At 40.4% G+C, this 27,865-nt stretch overlaps 1 protein-coding gene across 3 annotated transcripts in view; it reads right to left on the bottom strand.

Moving 5' to 3' along the window:
• mgat4c (mgat4 family member C) overlaps nucleotides 1–27,865 on the bottom strand; it is a 149,942-nt gene that overhangs the window by 68,555 nt on the left and 53,522 nt on the right. For all 3 annotated transcript variants that reach the window (XM_028045810.1, XM_028045802.1, XM_028045819.1), the window contains one exon: nucleotides 9,054–9,130. The gene's annotated coding sequence lies outside the window, so the exon portion shown is untranslated. The remainder of the gene's footprint in view (nucleotides 1–9,053; nucleotides 9,131–27,865) is intronic.

Here is a 27,865-nt window from a genome sequence, read left to right as displayed (position 1 = left end):
CCCTTAAAACATGTAAAAAACAATATTAAAAAAAACTGTTAGAAAATGCCATGCTTCTACCACTCTAACTCCTCGTTGCGGTTCTCCTGAGTTACATTCCCGACCTTGGTACCTTTGCCGCATGTCTTCCCCCCTTCTCTCTGCCCCCTTCCTGTCTACCTACTGTCAGAAAAATTGAAAAAGTTGTGTGCGCTGTAAACAATCATCCCCCACTGCAAATAGAGATGTGCCAGGCCAAACAATACCTATCCCGGCAATAAAATGCTTCATTCTGACTTCAATCACTCGATATTTAACTCTGACTTAATAGTTTTGTTCAGTTCCTCTGTTGCCTTTGCCAAACTGTACACCCCAAAATAGGCAAACTACAATTCTAAGTCAGCACAGAAAATCATCGTGCACAACTTATCCTTAATTGCCAATTGCAGGTGGGCTCAACCACCTTCACTCCACATAGTGTCAGGGGTCGCGGGTGTTATAAAGCTGGAAAAACCCCCAGAAAGAATTCTTTTGTAAAATTGTAGACTGTAAATTTCTGCTAACAGCATTATATACAACTGAGGGTTTTTTCAACATACATCTCATTAGCTTTGTTAGCCTTTGTGAGACGCCATTTTGTTACTACAGGTAAAAGAACTGTTATCAATAATAACTTCACAGAGCTTTCCTCCAAAATCTAAACTACAGTAAACCAGAATGGGATTCTGGAAGATTTTAGTTTTAGAACCATAACATTACAATGTCATAATACTGGTAACTGGCATATAGCTATCCATCTGTTCTGGATGTTTGGCATGTTTTCGATCATGAAAATGATTAAAGACCTTGAAACCAATGCCAGGTAATTTGGCTGACACAGTAGCAGGTGCATGTACCATCTCATGATGCTCCCCCTAAAGATATTTCTCATATTCAACACAGCTTTGCCGTAATATCCTCAGCTGTGACTTCTGACTAAGGATTTCCCACATGGATTGGAAGTGTTTCTAAGACTCTATGTTTTCCGGACACAAGTGGCAACCCAGAGACCCCTCACTTCTCATAGTAAACTGAAACTTCAAGGGAAAAAGTATATCTGATAGCAAAAGCAAGAGAGAGAAGGAGAGAGAGAGAGAGAGAGAAAGCAACACGCTCATTATTCAGAGAGACACTCGAGGCCACGGGAAATGGCACACTTCATTTTTCTTGTCAAACTTCTCCTGGCTTAATGGTGTGCTCACAGCAAGTGCTGAAACAAAAGGGATGACACGGCCAGGCCCGAGACGTAGGAAGGAGGGCCGACCGCGATGGCGGCTGCCGCCCCAAATTCCTCCCGGCAGCGGACCACCTGTGTCGCCGAAGCCGCTGAAGGCGTTCCGCCGGCAAAATAAATGGCTCATCTTTCTGGAAGGTAGACGGGCGAATACGGCGCGGGGCTAGCTTTCGCAGTCCAAAATGAAATATGGTCTCAATTACAGTCTAACTATGGAGAGGCACAGATGTTCCTATTGTTCCTCCCATTCCGCATCCTCCTGAACCGTCCCTCATTATTGCCTTCATTACCGGTGCCATCGATATGGCAGGCACCTGCCAGAAAACCTAGATGTATCCACAACTCATGATGCAAACAGCAATTAATCATCTGTCCAGCAATTACACAATGTACCTCGTATTGATTTCAAACGCTGACACTTTTTCTATTTAATTTATACGCCGGCAGCCCCAACAACGGAGGATACGTGAGGCATGCAAAGCAATCTCTCTCCCCATCCACAAAACTCCGGCTGTGTTTGGATCTGAGAAACGATGGGGGCAGGTGTTACGGTACAGCCTTCATTCCGCTGCATTCCCATTTTAAAGCAAGGCAGTGGGGCTGCGGCGTTAGGCAGCCTCTTTTGTTCAACTCCTAATTGGAGTAATTTATTGTCCTAACAGGCAGAGCAGCTGTAGCTTTACAGCATCGCACCAATTAAAACCAGATGCTGGAATGAAAAGATGGGGCTGAACGTGACTGGGGGACCAATCACTAATATTAATTCAGATCACTGGGAGCTGAATACGGGAGGCTCTCTTCAACACTCTGCTTTTACAGTCGCACCGAACACAAGAGGTTTCATGACAGTCAGACCACCGAAACGTCACGCATCATTTCTAATAATGGAGGCCATTATTAGACTGCCAGACTTAACAATGAACCAAAATCTACAGGAACGCCCAACAGCGTCTGCAGTTACCAGAGACGTGACGTTCACTTACGATTCAATTCTTCTGAACGGCTCTTTACCCTGAACGATACCACTGAGTTAGTGAGTCATTCTTTGTTTTTCACAGCCTTTCTATTTTATTTAATTTTAAAATAGATTTATTTAATCTGATAATAAATGAAACAGAAGAAAGCAGCACATACTCTCATTGGTCACTGTTTGTTTTCGTTACGTCTCACAGTGGCACCGGCTGCTAGTCTAGCTGCGTTTCCACTGACAACAAAATTGTGCATTTCGACGTTTCCAAAATGAACTTGCTTAATGGAATTATGCCAATTTTGGAAAAACTCGCATCTTTCGATAAAACGTTTTGGTGCTAAGGTGAGATGGTTTTTTGACCGTATATTATTATAATTTTTTTTATTTGCAAAACTACAACAGAAACACTTTTTTTAATTTTGCATCTACTGAGTCACATGATCAAAACCGAATGTTGCCACTAGTACAACACGAAGGAGAAGACGACACGTAATGGCACGGCCACTCATTTTTAATGAGTTGTCACATGAACAAACTCATCCTTGTTTGATAAGGTTTTACTGTATTAGCAGAATATTGTGCATATTTGTAATGGAAACGTAGCTACTGAACTGACACAGGCTTCATGCAGAAACAGAGAGGATGAAGACGATACTGCGCTGCCATCTTTTTGGTATCTTCTTGCCTGTTTCTCTTTAATGTTCATAGTTCAGTGTTGTTTAACACTATGCTGTTATATTAAAGGATTTTTGTTTCTGCCAAAGCAACTCAAGTCCATTTTTTTCCCTTTACCATTTGCTGTAATTTCTTTAAAATATGTTGGGTTTTTTTCAATATTATAAGTAGCACTAAAATGTTATTAATACACAGATCACATAAAAAACTAGATGGGTATTTGACATTTATATTTTGAAATGTTATAGTTTATGAAAATACATACATTCTTTTTTTTGTAAGATTGTGGTTATTGACTAAATACAGATGATTCCATTATTATGTGAACTTCACTTTCAAAAACAATTATTACAAATATTATTATGTTACGGCTAAAATGGCCTGTTTTTAGAAAAATGTTCAAAAATGGACCATTTCAAACGGCACTGAAGTGACCAGAATCTGAAGATTCGGTTCCCTTCCAAGAACAATATGTGCCATTACTAGCAATTAACCAAACTTTGAAAATCTTTCCCTGCCGTCAGTCGTTAACAGTAGTTTGTCACCACAAAATGTGGTCCAACCGAGCGTCGCGTGAAAACAAGCACGAAGTCTGAGGAGTAAACGGGGGGGAAAGAAAGAGGTTTCTGTGAAGATCTCTCCTGGGCAGAGGTAGCCTCGCCGTACTGCGCTTGGCCTCGACTGCCTGTTTAGTCGAGGCGCTTTGCACGGAGAGCCCCGGGGACGGACGCAAACGCGAGTAACGTGGCGAGATGGAGGAGGCAGAGAGGAGTTAACACCTTGCTACTGAGAACAACTTCTTTGGCTTAATATTCAGAGGCAGAAGGCAGTGAATAATGAGAAGAACCCTGTCGAGGCGTCCGCTCTTTAGCTCATCTGTCACTTCTATGGCATTTTAATAAAGTGTTTGTTTCTTCTGGCACCATTTGCGCTTAATGGAGAGTGTCACATGTTTAGCTTATTACAAAATGAATGGATGGATGGTTGGATGGATGGATGGATGGATGCTTTCTCCTATGCAACAGAATGCTGCCATTTATCATATATTGTATTGTGAAAGAAAAAGAAAGATTAATGTTATTGATGATTTATTATGATAGATTTGATCACTATTGTGTCAAAAAGTACAGACATGCTATTTCACCCAGTTTGAATTTAAATGCAACTTTAATAAGAAGAAAATATTTTGGAGCCATCATAGTGGCCACTTTATTAGGTACACACTTTTGCTATAAAGCTGGGCTATGTAGGTTTTATCAAAAATAGTCTGGGTTCGACTGACGTGAACTCTGATGTGGTTTGAATGCGTATGTGAATGACGAGCGGGCCATAAGCAGGAAGCAGACTATAGCGCAAGGCATTTTGGGTAAATACAACTTTAACAAATATGCACGTGGCCTAGATATATTCAATTTCAATATTTTCATGGAGCACAGGCTTAAAAAAACGCCTGTCCTTATATCTTGTTAAAGCCATCGCTTCTCGATCTACTTAGCAAATTAGTGCATTTCTTTTACTAGAACCACCATGGGCTTCATTGTTCAAATTAAATGCCAGAATCAAATCAGATCGAAATCATTTAATAGAGTGCAAGTTTGACACAATATGAGTCAAACTCTATTTCTATCATTCGTCTATATTATTGTTGTTCCCAGCGATCTTCTGAGAAACAATTAGGGACTATCGAGTCTACGTGGAGATAATTGCTTCGTTGGGACACGAGTGACTGAATCACACTCGCAGTTTCCACTAATGAAGAACCAGCAGAGAGATGATTCATGGATTCGTCCAGCTGTTTGACACTTTCCGCCATCGGAATCCCGTCTCGGCCCTCCGGATCCCATTCCACTCCTCGACGTACAACCATCGACTTGAAACGATGAAAGGACAATTCAGCGCGTCTTTTCGCTGAGGCCCCATCAACGGTCGCGCTGCTCCTGAACTTGGCGGCTCTACACTCCGGCTCACACTCTCGCAGGGACTCTGACTGTTTGAGGGCAAAAGAGCTGTAAGCCTTCCAACTGGATGCCAAGTAACCCCGGCGCTTTACGAGGATAAGGAGCTCTGACCCAATTAGCTTTGTTAAATAAAGTTCCAGTGGCTCTCATTTAAACCACCGCGTCCCACCTCCCCTCTTCCTCTGCTTGTGTTTTTACAGTACAAAGTGATTACAGATTTAATTAGCTGAAGACCTCGCTTCAGGGAGACTCCTAAATCCATATTGATATTTCTGCAGAGTTTGAAAATAAAGGCCTTGGCTCTTGTGATGATGACTTAACGAGGGAAAAACTTAGAAAGAAGAAAGGATTTGCAACTTCTCCTGTTTACCTTTTCCCCCAGGCGCTAATCATTACTGCCTGGGGGGAAAAAAATGCTGAGAAATATGCAGAGAGCAAGAAGCTGATCAATACTGTCTCTCAGATATGGATTTAAACAAACCTCCTGTCAACATGGCAGCTTTCCTCTTTTGAAAAGATGAGAAGTTAATAACTACTGTTTACCTCCCATAACACTTGCTTATTAGAAACAGACAATCAGAATATGCGTTTGCAGTGAAGATGCCGGATGCAGATGTCGAGTCCACACATGTAGAACAATGGAGATGGATGAAAGTATTGATGGGACGACTGAACCGTACATCTTCAATAGATTGTAAAAAAAAAAAAACGTTGCCGAGTGATAAACAACTCAAACGTTCAGTCAAGTCGCTCAGCTTAACCTGTTCGGCTCAAGTACGGATGATTGCAGCTGTGAGTTGACTTTCCTCCCAAAACCAGAGTTAAAGGTTTCACCTGGCAGAAACACCAAAAATGTATCCAAGCATTAACATTAAGGCATAACCTTGAGCCAGTAACATCTGGGTTATAACTGAATGATTTTTTAGTCAGAGGGCATTTATGGATTACTTTTTTTTTTAGAATAAAAGTTGTGTTTATTTTGGGAAGCAGAAAAACACACAGACTGAAGCGCTCTCTCTGCATGTTCAGGGCGAAGTGCCGAAATCGGTTTTCAGTAACTGTGTTTCCATTGAAGGTTCTGCTTTGGACTATTTATGAAAAGTGTTGTAAATGTTGATGTACTCACAAAAACATCAAATCTTTTCCAGCTGGGCAGTATGGCAGATTTAGACTTAAAATGATGTTCATTCAACCAAGAGGCATCAATTCAAAACCATCAGACTATTGAAAAGTAGAAATTGTGCCAAAACATATCTGTTTTTAAGAGGTATTTTGATTTTAAAAAGTTCCCCTTAACATAACTTATAGACCTCTCAATACTTGGTGGAGAAATATTTATCTACTCTATAGCCGTCTCCTGGTATTCATAGAGTTTATGGCCACCTGAGCAGCTAGAATCCGCGAACACTTTAACTAATATCTGCCTATTTGGGACATTGTTCCCGACAATACGCGGACCGTTCTATTTTTAACATCCTATTCTCTCAGGTAAGTAATGTAAAAGCAGTGTGCGTGTGTGTGCGGCGTGAGTTTCTTTTTTATCTCGTCTATACGAAGACTCACGGCTCGCAGCCGAACGGCAGACCGGAGGAGCTGGGAGGTAAAGTGCCGACGCAAGGGAGGAAATGAAAATGAGGGTGGAGAGAGCGGAGGTGTCAGAGCGGCTTGTCAAACTCTCCTAGCACGTACCGTGAAAATTCGGCAGCTGACACACACATGCACACGCCCAGCAGCCGAGCTGCACCCCTGGAGACAAACAAAGACAAAGAAACGGAGACAAATAGATTCCAGAGATAGATGCAGCAGATAGATAGCCGTATGGATAGCCCTCCTTCTCCTCCCACCCTGTACCCCACATGGATAGCTGTCTGGGCCTTCATCTCAGAGCAGTGCATTTTATGAGGCAGGGCTGACAGGAAGAGTTTCCCCACAGCTGACAGCACTGCCGTCCCACTCCGACAGAGGCTCGTCTAGAGGCTCTGCTGCCTCACACAGGCAGGTGACACCCAGGACAGGCCAGCTGATTAGCGCCGACGCGGCTCTCAGGAAGGCAACGGCGACTAATGCGGATTAAAGCCACACTAATGGTGGCCGATCCGGATGTAGTTTTATTCCGGTATTTTGTAGTTCTGCTATGATAACGACAAAAGTGACGATAAGTCATGGTAACAAATTTTGCTGGGCGGTAAACCGTCCCAGAAGTTATTGCAATACGTGATAATATTGTTGCTTTGAGACCATTTTCAAGTCACGTAATGATAACGGCATAATAACGCAGGAGTACATTCTCAACCTTCAATTCTAGTGAACATTTAACACTGGAACTGGACGACATTTTAAATATTCAAAATAAACAACAGAAACAACAAATAAAATGACTTCTGAAGTATCGTCTATTGAACAAAAGGGCAAGTTGAGACCAAAACACCAGACTGAAGACTTTTATCATGGTAGAAAGAGAAAAACAGTCAATTATGCAAATGGAAATTGAGTTTGTTTTAATTTATAATGTGATGAATTGATTTATTGCTTATGGCTAACGTTAAGAACTACTTATTACTTCTTTTTTAGGCAACTGCATGACATAAACACTGCTCTAAAAAAAAAATCCCATTTTTAATATTCTTCTTTAGGATGCCAGTCACATAATTTAGTGCTAGACGTTTTTCAAAGCGTTTGGATCGTTTGACTCAGTGCTGAAAATGGAACAAATGTTTTTACTGTGGTTCAAAATCAAACTGAGTCCACTGAACTAGACTTCTCGTTATTCTACTTCTACAGTTAGAAACCTCTCGCTATCATGCTAGAGAAAACATTGGAGCAACCAACGTGTTCTCTGGTTTTATCGAGTACAGAGTAACAGAGCGACCTCTACCACTCCCACCTGTTGCTAGGAGTAACTCCAGGATGTCAAGACAAAACGTACAGTATAAAGTCACTAACTTCACGTCTTGGTGGAACAGAAGCAGTCACTATACTAACTCTGAGCTTCTTTTTTTTGCCTCTCAAATTTATTAGAGCCGTCCTGTATTTCATTTAGCAGAGCACAACTTTAGCCAAGAAACACTTTATTTCTCTCTCTCTGTGGTAAATGTGATCCTAGAGGATTACCAAAGTGCAACAGCTAATTTCTAGCTTCAGTCAAAGCTCTTGGAATCCAATTTTCCCCTTGGAGAAGTTTATTATAATAGGCAAATGATGAACTTTCTTCTGTTTTTCTAGGATGGGGGAAAATATTCATTTAACTCAAAGACTGCCCCAGAAAAAAAAAAAACATCAAATATTATGTATCAAATATTTAAACAGCATCAAATATTATGTAACCTATGGCGGTATGTATCAAACCGCCATAGGTTTTTATCTGGATTCCAGAGTCACAACCTTCAAGATGTGTTGTAATTTGCAATTTCCCACAAACATTTTCAAAAAGATCGAGGTTAAGTGACTAACTCTGACCTGCAGGTGGCAGTACCTCTTACGTCTGCTGCACCATATAAATTAGGTGATTTTGATTGCTAAGACAAAAAAAAAAATCGCTAAAAGAAAAGCAGAAATTCACACAAAATTAACATATTGCCACACTTTTTGGCAAATTTTACAAAATAATGTGTGGAAAATTTCAAAAACTTTGGGTTTAAGTGATGCTAACTCCCACCTGCAGGTGGCAGGATTTCTTAAATTGCTGGCTCAGCCTTACTTAATGTCAAGTTATAGTCTGTAATTAAAACGGTGAGTAAAAATAAAGTCACATTTACCGATATACATAGCCTCAAAAACAAGTTTATTTCTTACAAATTTTTCTTAACTGACGCAGCAAAGTCCATGATTTTGATTGTAAAATCTCACTAAGCCGATCACAGATCACTTTGGGACTGATGAATGTGCAAATATGCTCAATACCATTTAAATTCAAGAACGTATTGAATGCAGACATTGCTATTTATTCATATTTCTACACTCTGCCACAGTGTACCATTCCCTTTTGGAACATTCTTGATCTTGACTCGGCCTAAAAATGAAAATGTGTTTGACAGTCCAAGGTTGAGAAGTGAATATATGTTTTCATTCCGCCAGTTTCACCCAAGCAGGCCCGTTATGATTTAAGGAATGCAATGTATTCTGATCAATAGGCAGGGGCCCACAGGGCAGCCGGGGTGGAGGACCACCGAGGCCGTAAATCAGACGGAGAAGCACTTACACTTGCGTCCACTGTGTGTCCTCTGGGCCATTATCGCTGGGTGCGTTCACACATCAAATTGGCAGGGGTCTTCCAGGCTAAAAAAGGAAGAAGAAAAACAAAGGGCCATTAAAGCGCAGAAACAAACCCAGCTCTGAGCACACACTTAAGCACCGCTGCAGAAGGACTGTGAAGAGAGTTTAGGGCCCACAAAGAAGGATAGAGACCAGAGGAGAGAGAGAGAGAGAAAGGAATGAAGAGAGAGAGAGGGGACGCAACATTGATTTTTTTTCTCCCCCCCTCTGAAGTGCCAGTTCATCATTCTGTGAGACACACACTATCGATCCCTCGCCTTTCGTTTGTTTGTAATTTTGGGGGCTCAAAACTGTTCACAAAGATAGATCCTCTTATATGCCACTTGCCACTGAGATGAAGAAAGGAGGGATCAAAGGATGCGGCGAGATGACCTCATTTAACAAGGTTCTCCTCACGCCGCTGCTTTCTGTGGCGTTGTTTATTATGGAGGCTTTAAAGGGAGAGCAGCATTGTTATCCATCCTGAGTGAAACTTTCTGATTGTCTGTGTTCCATAAATGTGTTTTATGAATGTGACGCACTTGACCTGCATTGAAAGGTCACAGATTATGGCTGCGCGTCCCCTGACCATATAATTGCGCCGATTTGACGTTTCAGAAATAAATTTGCTTAATGGAAACATGGCAATTTCGAAAAAACTCTCGTCTTTTTTTATAGCAAGTTGTTTGGCTGCATCGAAATCGGTTTATTTAGCAAAACTGCAATGTTAGCACTTTTTTATTTTGCAACAGACCAGTCACATGATTAACGACTGGACGTTGCCGCTGACGCAGACCACAGAGAGGAAGACGACAGGAAGAAGTAGGAGGACGATGGCGCAGAAATGTTTTTTAGTGACTTGTGGTGACAATCCCAAAAATCCTTTTTTTTTTTTGACAAAGTTTTGAACACATTGGAAATGGAAACATAGCTACTAACTTTTAAAATTTGCAGAGTACCTGTTCCTTTCACTTCTCCTTCTGCACACAATCAACACAGCTTCACCTGGTTTCCTTGACTCTTCCAAGTAACTTAAAAACAATTTTAATTTTTTTTTTATCTCTTCCTCAAGTGCCTCTTGAGGCACATTTTCAACTCTATTCTCAGAAAAGAAGTTAGCGAACTACGTTTGGTCTTGCAAGTCAAGCGAGAGCATTTGATTGTAAATTGGGACTGTGTTTCATGTGCTTGTGGTTTGCGGGTAAGGCTGGTTGCCAGCATTGTGTTAGCAAGCGCAGCATCCACTGCGGCCTGTTTTCCACCCTTCCATCCATCGCTTCCAGGGAAATTTTCAACCTGGGAAAAGAACCACCCACGTACAGCGTTACCTTCGCATCTCTTCTGTTCTTCTTCACACCCTCGCTCCCCCCACCCCCTCCACCTCCCCTCCCACCATCACGTATTCAGAGCAACAGAGCGGTATCACCTGACAATTCCTACGGAGGATACCAGAAAGGTCACCGCTGCCTGGAAAGCATGCTTTACCCCGGGTTCTGCAACCAAAACAAACACCTCGGCGTGTTCACAGGGAGGACTGAGCTAATCCTGATGCTTACATAGCAACATTCTGATTGTTCGCATCAATATGAATTCATGTGTGATAGGGTTTGCATTTTTTGTCAGCATACAACAATTTGTGGTACATATGAGGAGAGGATGCTGATTGCCGTGTAGCAGAAGTAAAAAATAAGCATAAAAATCCGCACTTCTTTCTCCCCCCCACTGAATAAAATCAGTTAAAAACATTGTTCAAATACCTGGCATTTGTTAGTATTAATACACTAACATTAAAAAAAAGACCCAGAAATGCAAAGGTATAAAACAACAGCAGTTTATTTCTATAGTCTGAGTGTGTCTGCTTCACTGGCTTCATGTTGATGTTGCTCGACTTCCCACTGCGAAGGCAAGAGTGCCAAAAGAAAAAAGAACTTTGGATTTCTTTTCCCACAAATAAAAAAAGAACCGTAGCAGAATCAGCAGCTGTAATATTAGTATAAGTTGTTGTTTTTTTGGGGGGGGGGCATCACAGGATTTTAATCACATCCAAATGTGAGTTTGAGGTGTTCTGTAGAGAGATGTCGAGCTGCTAGATGTCTTTACTTTGTTTGAGCTTGGTAGTCAACGAGACTATAAACACTTACATAGCAACATTCATATGCCAGGTGATTCAATATCAGCAGGATAATTGACAATATTGAAACCAATTTCTACATCTTTGTCATATTTGCAATAGATAGTTAAATTGAATAGAGGTCCGAGGTTCTTTACATGGAAGACCATGGTCTGAGCGTTGACCTTCAGACTGTGAAACTTGCTCAGCCTGTGTAGTCAGAATAACAAACCACTGGAAAGGGAACGAATTGGATCAGGCAGAAGAAAAACACCAGCTGTTCAAGAAAATGCTGTTTTATTGATTTCCACACTGCCTTAACAGGAATGCATATTGGGAGCAGCGTGGCGCATCACACCTGTCGAAGGATGCCTTTACCAAACTTTGTAAACACAGAGATGAAAAAGAGATTACTGGGCTTTGGCTGTGGGTCGTTTCTTCAGCTACAGCAACCCAACAGAATTTAACATGTTACAAAAGATCACTGGGTGTGGGGTCAGACGTGGCTTTTATTGTTAACATTTAAATAATACGTGCTTTTGGTTTGTTACACAGCATCGTCATCATTTGGGTCCTTGTACAGTATACTATGTTCTCTGTTGTGGATGTCCGCAGTTTTCTATATCAGCAGGGCATCTAATGACAGCACTTCCTAGGTCTAGAAAGTAGTACAAGGACATTTCTGATTTTTTTTAGAAGTCTTCTGTTTTGGTGAACACCTAACTGATTTTATCAAGTTAAGATGCTAACCACATGCCAAAATTGGTCTGGCCAAGTTCTGGTCCACAAAATAGACTTGCACTCGAAATCCAGAAAGAATGACGGCCCTTTGGTGGCCCACACCCGGCAGAGGTCACCACAAGTGGCGCCAGCTGTGGAAACACTGGTCTAATCTGGTCCATCATAATCGACTTGAGTGTGATGAGCCTTATGAATACTATAGTGCGTTAAGATGGAACACAATTTGAGCGTCAGGGGCATCAAGTTTACATGCAAAGTCTACGGTCAGACTTTGCATGTGGGATCCAGAAGTGCTGCGGCACGTCTAGTGGTTCCTTTTATGCGTGTCTGGCACTGAGTTTTTTTCAGATTTTGAGCGTTTTATGCACAGCATCAACCAATCAAAGAGCCTCTGCTATGTGACGTAGGGGCCTATAGTTGGAGCCCTGGCCGGAGATGAAGGTCAGCAGGTCGTCCAACAGGTCTCAGGTGAGACAAAAATAATGCTGAAAACAACGCTGAGCTTCTAGAGTAGGTGGTGAAAGTCTACAAACTCTCTCAATTTCATCTTCCATTGAACAAAGAGGAAAACAACCTAAGGACAAGATGCTCCTCCCAAAGCCGTTCCACTCTTTTCTCAGAAGTCCAGAGCGATTTGGAAGCTTGATATCAAGCATCCAATTTGAGTCGTTGGTTCCCTTTCTGACGCGCAAAACGCTTTCGGTCGGAACGTAACATTAAAGACGGCGAAGGATGTTTGTTTACTGACATGCTAATGCTGATTGACTTTCAGACTTCCAAAGCGTTAACAGCATTGAAATTCTATCATATTCCATCAGAGACAGAAGTGAACTTACCACAGATGAATCTAGACTGATAGTGGAAAACATATTGAAATGGCTTTATTACTGTGTTTCCATTAAGGAAATGTATTTTCGTCACTTGCTCTCACTAAAAACAGCTACTGTTCTGCCTTCTTCCCTCAGCAGCTTCTACACTAAAGAGTGTTTTCAGCATGACTTGGTCATTCACTGATAGGAGTTACTTAGGAGTTTCCAACCAGCCGGTTGTTCGTCAAAGCTGAACACGCCGAAACATTTAAGTGTTACAAAGTCACCAGAAAAAAGTCCAACTACCTTATTTCTTGGGAATGTGAGTTTGAATTCCTCTGCAATATCTACTTCTTTTTTTGGGATGTATACATCACATTAAGAATACGATGAAGTCTTTTCTCAAACCACAATCTGCACTATGGGAGCTGTCACCTTAAAATGCTACAACACAGAAGAAACATCTTTCATCAACTCATATGCCAAACAAAACAGAAGTATGAAGCATGCTCATATAGCTGCGATCCGAAGATGGGATTGATGTGACAGTTCCTCCGTAATGAGCCTTCATCTCCCAAGTCCCCCTACAATGACAGGCCTCCACACTCCGGGTGGAGGTCATCTGTGTGAACTGGGTGCTGCATCCACCAGATGCTAATGGCGTATTTGCTGCCGACGGGGGGAGTCTGTCCACGGTGCTTCTTCATTCCCCGCTCCCCAGGTTTTTAAAATGTCATTTATGCCTAATGGCCATGCTCATTAGTCACATCTAAAAAAGAAAAAACCCCAAAAAACCACGCACACACACTCTGGTCATTACCAGCAACATTTGCAGTCAGGCTTCATGCCGAACTCTCTTCTCTGAGTCATCCGTCACAGCCCCGATCCTTGGCAGTAGGCATCATAAATGACGCAAAGCACAAATCTTTTTAATCATCTGCAACTACCTTTTATCTGCTTACACTGGTGGTGGATGTGTTTTGACAAGGCTGTTTTATCAGTAGCAACGAGAGAGAGAATCTGAAACAACATCCATCACGCCGAGGACGCGAAGGCCACTTGGGAGACTGCACAGGCAGCAGTGCGCTAAGAATTGCACTATACCTTGGAAAGATCCCCCACCCCCCCCCATGTTAGGGGCAATATGGCAGAAAGGAGGCCTGTGTGTGAGTGGGGCCACATTCAAACAATAGCACTCAGCTATCTTTTATTATTTACAGTAGTGTGGAAAAAATAGATTTGTCTTCTTACTGAGTTCTACTTTTGGTTTTCTGTCTCACTTTTTACTTATTTTTTTTCACACTCTGTCACATTTAATGTTTCGTATCAAGATAAAATAAACCGTCAGACAAAGATAAACTGAGCACATACACAATGCAGAGGAATTTCTCAATGGAAATAAAAGCCATTGCAATTGCAGAGTTTCCATTAAATATATAACAAAATTCTAATCACATGTGAATACGCTTGTTCATAAGTCATTAAAAATCATGGCAGCAACAAATGTAAACAGTAAACAGTTTTTTTTTTTTTTTTAAATTGCTGTATTTCCATTAAGCAAATTTATTTTTGTCGTTTCAATTTGAGCAATTCTGTGGTTAATGGAAACACAGCTAGTGATTTTGTTTCCAAATGCTCTTGAACTTCTTTAGATTGAGACATTCTGTGTTACTTCTGGAAATCTTTTGCCTACAGGTTAGTGTTCAGGACTGGATGTGTAACCAACGAAATGTTGCTTCATTCTGGTCAATAAGTCAGTTGGTGATTTAACATGGAGGCCATTTTTTTTCACCTAGTTTTCCCCCCTTTATCTTTAAGCTTTTCTAATAAAATTTCATTGATGATCACAAATACACACATTTGCAACAACAACAAGAAAAAACCAACTCTAAGGGCGCAAAAACTATTTTAAGGCATCTTAGAACTGTGTAAGAAAACGGCATTGACCTAAAAATAATCCTTTCCAAACAATCCCAATGGAGTTAAGAGGATGAAACAGTTAACACCTGCATCACTTCTTAGCTTAGTCAATCCAAGACAACTATTCCTCTTCCTGCACCAAATACAGCGCAAACGTAATTAAGAAGCGTTTTAAAAATGAAATAAATAAACCGCTAATATGTTTATTTCTGCAGAGCGGCGTTGTGTGGGTGTGCAACGCCCTGTCAGAGGAAGAAATAGAGTGAGGGGGAAGAGTAGGTGGGAAGCGCACAGGCTATCCTTTGTCAACTGCTCAGTGCCATTTAATGGCCTGTAAACCCGTTTTGCCGGAGAAAGAACAGGCAATTAGCATACTGAGTGGATTACAAGATTGCTCTGACTCCTGGATTAATGTGTGCACTTAATCTTCTCTTTGCTAAGCGATTCTTTGATATAAAAGAAGCAGCGAGTTCTCTCAGCTTCCTAAACATGACACAAGACGCTATTTCTACCTGTGTCACCGTCTTTAATGTAGTGTCTGACGATGAAAAGCCTGTAATGTCATAAAAGCGGTGAACCTGAGCAGCTCAGGTGTCCTTCAGCGTCACTTTAGCTCAATGTGAAGTTCACATTCAGAGTCTTGAACATCGACATCTAGTCTCCTTTGGAGGAAAACTATCAACATCCACGGCCCACTTCAGACGAGTCCACAGAATGTGCTTTTGAATTTAGACCTGGACTTTGACTAGGCCGGTATTTCGTGAAGTCATTCTTCAGTTCATTAGGGGCTGACTGGATGCGCAGTGATGCTGAGAAATAAAATAAAAAATAAAAAAATAATTTTCTTCTTCTTGGAGATAATTGATTCTGACTGGTATCAAAATCTCATTTCCACCAGAGCTAAGGCAACTCCAGAGCATGATGCTGCTATCACCATCTTTAAAGGTGGCTTTGGTGTTTTTTGGTGCCACATGAGCCCACGGTACAGCCCGGCCCGAATTCCTATGTCATCCTGCGTGATTATAATCTTGCTCCACAGCACAGTCGGGGTTTTCTCCCATTCACTTGTACTTCTCAGGTAGATTTTCAACCGGGCCAACCAGTGAACAGAAGGAGAAGTTATGAACAATGATGTTGATTTTCTGCTGTGTTTTAGAATTATAGTCTGCCTGAAGTTTTAACGAAGGCAATGGAGGACGTGAACGAAAACGTTCTGTCCTTGTTGGTCATGTTTCTAATTATGTAATTAACATTATTAGTCACCTGGTTGATGTTGTGTGTGCTTTTGAGAACCACTGTGCAGTTTTGTGCTTGCAAAGCTAACCTAGCGGTGAGCATTGTTGACCCAAGGGTAGAAGTCTGAATCTTGGCTAGCAACAACACAAATGATGGGCATGATTTTTTACCACAAGCTGCGTTTCCATTGCAAATGTGCGCAAAAGTATGTAAATATTCAGCGAATGTTGAAAAAAGACAATTTCACAATTGCTGTGTTTCCATTAAATAAGAAACACAATTAAAATCGCAAATGAATACGCCTGACCATGTGATAAGTCATTAAAGAACAACCACTTCCTGTCGTCGTCTTCATCTTAGTTTGTGCCAGTTGCAACATCAGGTTGTTAATTATGTGAGCTGTGATGTGAAAAGTGAAAAAAAAGTTTTCAATGCAGTTTTGCAAAATAAACCAATTTCAATGCAGCCAAAAAACAATAAAAAATCTATGAAGTAGCTAAAGTTTTTTCAAAATTGCACTGCATCCATTAAACAAATTAATTTTTGAAATGTTGAATTGCTTTGTTATGTGGTCAGTGAAAATGCATCTCATGCTGGTAGTTATTAGATTTTAGGGTTTTTGTATGAATCGTTTCGCTTTGATTCATTCAGTAAAAAAAGAAAAACAGGGCTGATCCCTTCAAACAAAAATGTCAAACTTAACAATATTTCAGTTAAAGTTTCCACAACTTCCTTCATTTTTGCAAGCTACAAGCTTTTATGTAAATAATCCTCTAATGATGCAAAAATGTTAGACTTGTAAATTAGCATTCAGATGAACTGGTGTGATGTTTTCGTGCAAATAAACAGTCTCTGTGTAAACCTAAAATTCAAACTCTGACAGATTCCCTAACAGAGCTGTGCAGGATAGCACACTGTAGCCTTCAGCTCTCTAGAAACCCAAACGCTATTTATGAGCCGCAGAACTGCACCACATGTCTTCACAAACTCCGGCTCCTCCTGCTATCTCTGCCATCGCTTCTGACTCGCTGTACTCATTCGCTGGCTTTGATATGATCTTTAATCCTCGGCTCCCCCACCTCACCTTGGAATCGAGTTGTTGGCCCCAAAAATGAGGCGAGCTGATAACTTTGCATCACCGTTGCTCAGTGTCAAGGCGGGGTATCTTAAAATGGCAACTTCAGCTGCTCAGAAGCCACAGTCAGGAGGTGGAGAGACACGACAAAGAGCAGAAAAAGTGGTAAAATCCAACAGCTCCACTTTTATTTCTATTTTTTAGTAGATGTTAAAAGGAAAAACATAAATACTTTATTCTTCTTCGGAAATCTCGGAGGCGGTACTCTAACCCAAACAGGACTTTACATGTTAGAGAAATCCTGTAGTGACTAGACTGGGTGCCATTTAACAGTGCTATCAGGTTATGCTAACTACAACACTCTTCAGTGTGGGGGTTGTTACTGTGAGAAAAATACAAAAAATTTGCTATTATCTGTATCAGGGTTAGGGATAGGGTTAGGTTTTAAAAATGAGCCAGAGGAGCACAGAGTTGTAGGAAGCTAATTCAAAGGAAACTGAATGTTCTGCGGCTGTGTCTGTGTTGTTCCTTCAGGAGGCTAAAACCAGGGTGTCCGTGCAGCCTTAAAAAGTCTTTAAAAGCCTTAAATTCATGTATGTAAAATGAGTGGATTAAGATGTCTTAATTTCATTAAAAAAAAGGTAATTTAGCCTTAAATGCAATACGGGTCTTAAATTTTGTTCTGACAGGACTCTTTTATCTCATCTATACTCAAATATGTTTTTCTTTCCTATCAGGCAAAAGTTTGAGTCACACACAGAAATCTTCATTGCGTTCTGTGACTCTAAGTGGTTAAGACTACCGGTGGTAGCTGGTAATATAGTCGTGCTGCCTAGCTAGCTAGCTTTTTTGCATCTATCAAGTGTGAATGGCTCAACACATGGTAGTTGGTGAATGACAGTGGCAAAGCACAAAATTTCACATGTATGAATTGTCATCTTATCGTGCAAGTTTGGAGAGGGAGAGACATGGACCCCCGTGTGTCGAGCGCTAATTTATCGGCAGTTGGCTAGACGAGGTTCGTTTTCATCACCGCCTTGGTTCTATTCCCAACCCATATGAGGATATCTGGGTTCTGTCCCAAAAACCTTTTTAAGTTTGGTACTATGATAGTAAATAAGGGTGTAGCGAGCTGCTGCCCAGAGCCACAAACAGACTCCAGAAATTTCACAGCTTTTCTATTGCTTCATTGTATCACAGCAGAATATCCCCAAGCTTTCCTTTTATTTATAGTTTTTTTTTTCTGTCTTAAATTTCAGTGAAATGTGGCATTAGAAAGGTCTTTAAAAAATCTAAAATTTGACTTGCTGAAACCTGTAAACATCTAAGTTTCCCTCCTGGATCTGGTACTCCCACAACCTGATCTCAGGATTGATGAATTTTTCTGGAGGGAGAGAGGCAGTGATGTGTTGCTGTATGGATGTTTTTTGGCATATCATTAGAAAGACATTAATAATACTGTACACCATGCACCATGACAGCTGTATGGTGGGAAAATCTTGCAGATTTCAAAGCATTCAGAAGTTTTACACTTTGAGAACTCTGAACAGTTAGTTTGTCTTGCTGAATTTTAGTGAAAGTGGACACTTTCACAGACTAATGTGATTGACAGTGCTTTAAATAAATAAGTAAAGCTAATTAATCAGATTTTTTTTCCAAATGAAAAAGTCTTGTTTATGTGTGCTATTGCCATCACAAGCTACATGGTCAGTTACCGAGGCCGGCATAAAGGGAAGGGATGCCCAACAACTGGAAAATAAAACATTTGTAGCAACAGGTTTGCTACTACTTGTATCCATATTCAGTAGAGATGCACCGATCCGATATTAATATCTGTATCATTCCCAATATTGGAAATATTCAATATCTGTGACACTTGATATCAATGTGCCTGATCCATTAGGGCAGATCTACTCAGTGTATTTCTATCTTTTGCACTCTAAGTGACGCCATGCTTTCATACTTTACATTATAGTTACAATTTCTATTTACACTTTTTGAACCATTTCAAAGAAAATTTGTTGCAGATTATTATTTTTTTTAACATTTTTTGTCAGTTTCTTTATTATTTGTTTTAAATTGGCTGTTTCACTCCTAATTACGCTGAACAAATTCAATTTGTGTTGTTTTTTACATATTTGACCGAGCTTCTAAAGCTGTTGGTGTATTTAAGCGTAGAATATTGGAACAGAGTTATCAAATAAATTTGTAATTCAGAACATTTATGCCTGTGTGTAAAAAAAAAAGTACATTCAGCTGTTCAAGCTGCGTATCGGTTTACTATTGACTGACACTGAACCTAATATATCTTATTGGATGTGGAAGCAGTGGACAGGTGCATCCCTAATATTCAGTGATGGGAGTTTCTCTTGCTTATTGCTGAATAAGCAAGAGCAACTGGGATTATTATTTTGCGCTTGAATTCTTTGTTTTTTTATAATTGGATGCATTTTAATTGGTTTGGGGGCTTGTCCGGGGCAGCATTCAAGTTAGAACCACCACTGGCCATCATTGAGATGAGATTTCATCGTTCATACACTGTAGACCGGCATGTGAGCGTCGGTCTGGAGTCATTTTTGGTGGCAGTAAGCTGTGAAAAAGAAAGCAAGCAGCAACAAGGCTGGATCTCCCCTCGCTTTAAGAAGGCCCTTTCTCCTAACCAATCAATAATTGTTGCTAATGCCATCACTTTCAATTTCTTTATGCATTTTTTCTCAATGAGTCCATGGCAGAGACTCAGTATTTTCCAGCTCCTCTTTCTCCTCACTGGTTCGTCTCCAGAGAGACTTCCAGAAAGTTCAGTTCTCTGCCTCTGGAACAACAACGTTTGGCTAAATAAAAGCTGCAGTGAGAGGCCTTGAAGCTGCTGTAACACAACCCCATGCCTCATTTTTGCAAACACATACAAAGTCTTGTTCTGTAAAAGCGATAAGTGTTCCCAACCCACCCCTCCGAATCTGCTCGTGTTTACCTCCAAGGTGCCCTGTGGCACAGCAGGGTTGAAAGCAGAATCAGACCGCCCAGCAGAGGTTTAATAAAAACTATTTACGCCAACTGAATTATTAACATTGACCAGAGACCGCGGGAATCTCTCAGACAGCTGCCTCTCGTCCCAAGGTCTCTCTCCAAAAACAGAGCGGAGGATGCAAGACGCACATCACACAGACGACAGCAAGCCTCAAACTGTGAAGTAAGCAGTCAAAAAATTACAGACTTCAGAAGCAACCTTGGGGGGATAAACACTTTCTGCCAGGAAATGCAAGTGATAATTTTTCCATCTTGACTTGTAAAACACAGCTGGTTTTCCATCTGAGCAAAAGATTAAGTGAGGGGTTTATTTATTTATTTGTCTTCTTCTTCTTTCTTTTTCCAATAAATCCGACAGAAACTTTCTGGAGTCTCGGAGGACGCCCGGCCGTTGCTGTACGCTCGGCGGGTTCTGCGTAGCCGTGTGTCTCTCTGCGGCGCGCTCGCTCCGCTTCTGCTGAGCGCAACAATAAAGCCGAGCCGAATGGGAAGTCCTCGCTCAGCAACTTTAGTGCTGGCTCCGCGAACAAAGGGGTCAGAGCTTACAGTAATTTCTGTTCTCTCCACATCGATATATGACGCTTCACTCAGGGCAATGAGAACCTGTCCAGAGCTATAAAACAGATCTGTTTATATGAAGTCAGACGAGCGGCCTCCGCCCGCGCGCACAGAGCAACCTTTTGACCCCGGGGTGTGAAATAGGGAGGCCGTGTGTGGTTCGGTTCGACGTCCCCTTGGCAGAAAGCACTGAAGTCAGCTCCGGTTTATTACAGCTAATGTACCATCTGCTTCTCAGGGTGACTCCTCATTAAAACTGGAGACGATAAATAACATATCTCACGTCTGCAGGACTGGACCTTAATGTGACCACTGGTATAAGACACTTACCGCAATATAGTGCAAGCAGATACTCCTTACAGGGGCAGTATTATGTGTTTTCCACACACAGAGTGTAATTTCACAGCACAATCAAGTAACTATTTTATCTACAGTTATAAAAATGCTCTGTATATATCAAATATGGCTTAGTGATTTAGCGTCTTGAAAATGGGCCTTTGTTTCTGCGCTAGGTCCACCCAGGCACTTCGCTCAGATGAATGGGAGGTTGAAGGATTTCTCAAATATGCATGAATGAATCAAAACAAAGTATGTTTTTGATGAGGGAAGAACATTACAACATGATGTGAAGGTCAAATAAGTCAGTTTTACATGAACACACAAGAAGATCCAGTAACACTTAAATGGTGCACTTTGCACCAATCTAATGGCTGAATAACCCGAATAACAAACTGAAAACATACAGTAAGTATCTTTGCTGTTGAGCACATATGTTTTTTTTAATTCTATAATTTAGCAGCAAAAAGGGATTTGAATTGAAAATGTTGCTTATTTTGCAGATGAATGATTTTGGATTAAAATGCAATTAATTTAATTGCAGACCCTGCAATTAACTCCATTCAAAATGTGACGACAAATCAGAACGTTGCTGATGACTAAACACCTGAAAAGTCTACTTAAAACAAATATTTGTCAGGGTGCATATTTGAGGTTGTGTGTGTAATTTAGACGCTCCGTGTCAAAATCCGTCATAAATTCAACTAATTCAACAAACCTTTTTTTTGTTGTTGTTGTTGTATAGTCACAACCAAATCCAAAAACAGAAAAGCTCGAATGCATCTTTAAAAGCCCCAAATTACGGTGCCATTCATGCCCGTGATAAGTGGGTGTAAAACTGCTTACTGGCTCCGCATTGCGTGAAGTCATCCGTCACGTTCACACTCAGCCGGGATTCAATCGTTTCGAGTTTCACTCACTCCTATGAATTAATACGTCTTCTAAATACCCTGCTTTGCTTCGAAATGTTCACATTATGACATCAAAGGTGAGAAATGGAGACGGCGTGTACAAATCCTCGTCAAGACAAAAGGCTTCTCTCGGAGAAATTAAAGAACGCCTCTCCTAGATTAAATGAAAAACGGAGCGAGACCAAGCGCCATTTCAGAAAGGAAATTGATTACCAGACTATAGATGTGTCACCTCATGCAACACGGTGATTACACAGCGGACACGCCTTCACCATAAAATGGCCGTATGGTTTCTAAGGTTTGCTAGCTAAAACTTGAGGTAACACTGTTGTCAGCCTTATAAGCTTGTCAATAATGAATCGTAATCTCGTCTGTTTACCAGCCTCCCCAGACGAGGAAATTAGCCATTACTGTCACCATGAATTACAAGGACATATGTGCGTGGGTGTGTAGCTGTGTGTGCATGAAGGCAAAATAAATAGCAACTCCCTCAATGCTGCTTAATTTAAGACAACCGTATAGAGGGGGGTGAGGTGGTTTATATAAGCATCTGTTTGCCATTCAGAGCCAAATATGTAAAATATGTACAGTAAGACAAATCTAAAAGTACAAACTTTTCTTAAAGGGGCAGTATTATGTAAACTTTTTCTGAGTTGTCGTAATGTTATTCCCTCATCAAAAACATACCTGGAGTGTTGCTTTAAGTCTCTCATGTTTGTTTGATAAGTCCTTGAATCTTCACCTCCCCCACTCAGCTCCTTCAGACTAGCCAGCAGTAATTAGCAAACACCTGGTGGAACTTATGATGAGCTGAGCTCATTATAGGAGCTCTTTCTCAGTGAAACGCTGGTAAAAACGTAGTTAAAGGCTTAATAGAAGAGCCATGTTATGATGACTTCCTGAGTTTCAGACAGAGTGGCAGCTTCTTAAAGAGGCAGAGGCCCAATTTTAAGTTGTTTAATTACAAAGTCAAATTTCTCTTAAATCATATTTGATATATATGGCATTATTATAACAACTGGACTATTATAACAACTATATAACAACTGTAACAACAAGGTGACATCATAGTTATAAAATGGCACTATGAGCCTGGAAAACACAGAGTACTTCCCCTTTAAGTCCAGAGTTTTATATAACACAGGGCTGGTCATGATTCAGCAGCTGGTAGAACCTTCGGAACAAAAAAAATTAAGTGTTTTCTGTGTCACATTATCAGTCGCTCACATTAGCTGACTATTCATTGTTTTTTGTATGCACATTTTGAAGTATCACATCTGAAAAGGTTGATGGAAACAGCAAAACTGGAAATCATTTCCTCAACTTTGCTAAACGGGTTTTTAAGGTTGAGGAGATTTTGTTTCTTTTCAAAAGAGAGTTATAAAACCGGAAAATCATTTACTGAATAAGTTCTGATGTAGTGAATGCTTCCCTGGTGGTTCTGTGTCTTACCAGAGGAGCAAAATCCAGAAAAATGTCAAACCTCCAGCATGGAGAGGACAGTCAGCCTGCAGTGGCTGTCTGGAGGCACTCTGGGCTGGGATGGGAGTGATGGAACAGTCCCATCCACCAGTGGGTTTATGACTTACAGAAAACTCCGAAAATTTAGTCCAGCCCTCCAGCTCGGACTCTTCATTTTTCCAAATTGCGTGGTCCATGCTAGCTTGCAATCGCTACTTCCTGTTTATTACAGCCAGACGTAGCGTCAACATCAAATGAATTTACGCTTTGCGCAACCTGGTTGATTCGCTCCAAATCAGCATATGGAAACAAAGTTAATTTGCTTCTTTTTTTTTTTTTTAAAGTTTGCTCAAAACTCGCATAACAAGTGGATGAAAGTATAGCTGTTAAGGAATTTTGGTCCAGTCTTCCTCATCTGATGCAAGACCAAGTTTAAGCCTAGCTTTAATCGACTTAGACTCTAACATACTGTGGCGTACGAAGGAGGTTATGGAAAACTGAATTCTTAGATTTGCTATAAGAAGTTTCTGCTAATATGTTGTTTGATTTTTTTTCCAAAAACAGACATTCCCATCTTTCCAGAGATGTTACGGTTCATTCTGGTGCAGCAAAGCAGAACTAACCCGCAAGAAGGGCATTGTTTGTTGTTTTACTGAGTATATTCGATTAGCAATCATGTTGTTTTCTTGCTGTATTGTGGTTCTATCTGGCTTAAAAGGAGGAAGTGCTGCTGATTGGAATGTTTCAAAAAGCAACCTTGCTTCTCAACACGTCCAAAATATCGCTTTTTATTTGATACCGCACTAAATCTCGTGCAGCGCCTACAAGTGACGCAACGCAGCTTTCTTTCTCTCACCCCGAGAACAAAGGTTACAACGTAACCCTGACAGCTGACATTGTCACATAAAAGCTAAGGGGGGAACAGCATAAATCCCCAAGCTGTCACATCAGTTTACTCAGATCCAATGAACTCCTTCAGAGCATCATGTGAGAAATGATGCTGCAACGCTTCATCATCTATGACAAATATGCAGTAACACCAACCAACCAATCATCGGGTGGCTCTTATCTCTTATCATTTGTGTTCATACCACCCTCAAGATGTCAAAATGTAGCGTAAATGTTGCTTCTTTTTTTTTCCAACTATGACTGAAATTACTGACATCACGAGGCAGAGATATGTCACAGTGAAAATCTATAGTGGGAATCAAGTTAAGAATCCTGCAGAAAATGTGATTTACTTTCTGCTACACTTTCTATGAATATACTCTGCTGAACTGTGAGATGTACCCCATCAATCATGGTGTTGCATCGGAGACGGGGGCATGGTTAGTTATCACAGACGTTTCGTTGGAGAGAGGGATCACACGGGCGTTAAGTACAGTAGATGAAGCCTGGAACAGGCCGTCATCGAAATCAGAATGATCAAGTATTTGCTGGTAACTGTGTGCAATACTGGGAATCTTGTCGATTCGATACCACACAAATGAGTACAAGGCAAGTATCACGGATATCGATTCCAATAGGCAAGTTGGTTTACATCTGGAAATTTCGCACACGCGCACAACGCTGAAAGGCCAAAAGACGATTCTTTTACTTGCCGTCTGAGGCGACGCTGCCGCAGTAGAAGAATTTCATTAAAACAAAACCTGGAGATGTAGGTATTATTAATTTAGTGCAATGTGTCACAGTGAAGGGAAAAATAACTCAAAAAATTGGTTGAAGAATAAGTCAAAACAACTTGTGCTCCTCTTTTTTTCTTGTTCTGTATCAGCTAAGCTACACACAGACCCATTTCCATAGCAACTGATTGACAGCTCCACTAATGTATCAGAATTCAACACCAACACACAGGCAAACATTTCCCATACAAAGTAGAGAACATTCTGTATGTTGTTTTTTTTTTACTGAACCAAAACAGAGAATTCCACAGCATATCTACATGTTCAAATTGTCAAAGTCAAGCTAGCATAACCGACGTACTTTCCTCTCCCTTGCAATTTCTTTTTTAATTAAAACTTTTTACTGTCCTGTGAGATGTGCTACACTTGGACCATATTATTTAGTTGCCATAGTGATGGCAATTAGAACAAAGCACTATATCTTTTTTCTTTTATATATCACAGATAGATTTAAGATTTAGTGTTATATTGACAACTTGACAACTAAAAGCATTTGTAGTCATGGTCAGAGAGCGTGACATCACGTTGCAACGTGCTTATACTTTTTTTTTTTTGACATGTCATCTTTTGATAATTAAGTGATATGACTTCAGTTAGTTGATTATGAAACAATTTGGGGCAGAGATTTCAGGGAAATCTGTGGGTTATTTTTATTGACCAAACTAGAATAAAACACAAAGCGGACCAGAAATAAATTAATTCCCTTTTTACCTTCTACTGCACACAATTGTTAATTAGCTCAGTCTTCAACTGTAATCTGCATGTAACCTAAATATTAATGCTATTTTCTCCTTCAATAATTAACACAAAAGGTATGAAGTCCTGCTCTCAAATTGAAAATGTAAGCTCTTTATATTTAGAATTTTAATTCCTGAATAAGCACCGGAATGAACTCTGAGTAAATTCAAGTAATTTACTGGACACCTGGGAGAGAAACTGCAAACAAAAAGTACAAACCTCCTCATGTCAGTATCGATCTAATACCATTTACTCACCTTAGTATATAGAGGAGATCAAACCCGTGATGCCCATAATTTATGTGTTTTTACACCCACACTCTTGGACCGTATGCAGCATATGTTCAAGAAAAAAAAAAGGTATTCACATTTCACATCTATTCCCAGCATTCTGTCATTCTGATAAAAAAACCCCCCAAAAAACAACACTTTTTGTGTTTTTTGATCCATGCAATAGTGAGAGTTCACTGGCCCAAAAATCTGGCATGAGAAATTGCTTCACCCTTCCATTTACTTGTACAACAGAGCTAGCTAATATATTCCACAAGGATATTTTTATGGCTCTGTAAAATATTATATTATTGGCCTGAACTTTCCCACTCAGAATTTCTCATCCAATTTCAGAACAGTCAATCTGCAGCACACAATATAAACCAGATCAAATTCACCACTTTTTAAAACCTCCTGAAATATTTAAACTCCTATTTTACACACACACACACACACACACACACACACAAAAATATGGTGGAAACTCAAATCTCACATATCAGTCCCACGTCTGTCAGGGCGATTATGTAATTGCCTGATTGCAGGTATTCAAGCTGAAAGTGATCCTTACACTCTGTATAATCATAAGAATTGTTTCCATTTAAATGAGTGAAATCAGCTGAAGAACACTAACGCAAATGTCACTTTACCATTCCTACCTCCATGTTGTCTAATCACAATCTGTGCCTCCTTGCATCTTTACAAGCAGCTACTGTCACAGACACTGTGGACTTAATTGCACAACGTCCTGCACTGCTCACTTTTTTTTCTTTTTTCCGTTCGATAGAATCACAGCTCAGAAACATGAAGGTTTGCAGGGAGGGAAAAAACACTTCTTATGCTGCCACTCTGAAACTAAATGTAGCATATAATGAACAAGGAACGACAATAAAACCATTAATCATAATTATCCATCCATCCATCCATTTTCTGTTCACCCTTGTCCCTAATGGGGTCGGGAGGGTTGCTGGTGCCCATCTCCAGCTACGTTCCAGGCGAGAGGCGGGGTACACCCTGGACAGGTCGCCAGTCTGTCGCAGGGCTAATCATAATTATGTGGAGGGTAAAAACAAAAATCAGGGTAGCGATTCTAATTACTAGACGCGTTAGGCCCTAAACGGTAGAAATTCTTCCAAAGTGAACTTTTCATCTTTATTTTCTGCAGTGCGAGGGAAAACATTATAGACATAAATGAGTGTTTTCTTCTTGTTTTTCCCCTGTCACCATTGGGGACATGGGAGATGGACACATACTGTGCAGCCTCCTCAGGAAAACACTGCAGGCTGCATTCGGTGAGACAAAGTCTGCAGACTGGAGGCTTCACTGAAAGCTGAAGGAGCGAAGGCTCCTTCCAGCTTGCGTCCGGAGAGAACAAAGCTGGCAAGTAGTTCCATTTGGAACTTTAGCGACAATGAACAGACTAAAAAAAAGTTTTCTCACATCAACCAGAAAACAAATTTTTAAATATTTACCACCGAATTAAATATTACATTAGCAAGCTGCATATATACAGTAGTCTGCTAGCTAAATATTTTTGCTTCATATTGAATATTTGTTAGCAAGTTAAATATATAGTTTGCTAGCTAAATGTTTAATTTCAAATTAAATATTTGGTTAGCAGCCAAACACTGAGTTAGTAAGCTAAATATTTTGCTTCAAACTAAATATTTAGTTAGCAAGATAACCAATTAGCAAGCTAAATATGGAGCTTCAAACTAAATATTAGCAAGCTATAATTAACCAAACATTTAGCTCCAAATAAAATATATGGTTAACATGCTACATATACATAGTTAGCTAGCTAAATATTTTGCTTCAAATATTTGGCTAGCAAGCTAAATATATACCTACAAACTAAATATTTACTCAACAAGCTACCTGTTTAG

This window comes from Xiphophorus couchianus, chromosome 2 (genome assembly GCF_001444195.1).
Source record: "Xiphophorus couchianus chromosome 2, X_couchianus-1.0, whole genome shotgun sequence".
Lineage (NCBI taxonomy): Eukaryota > Metazoa > Chordata > Actinopteri > Cyprinodontiformes > Poeciliidae > Xiphophorus > Xiphophorus couchianus.
The sequence above is the reverse complement of the archived record's forward strand: the minus strand, read 5'-3'. Positions and strand labels throughout refer to the sequence as shown.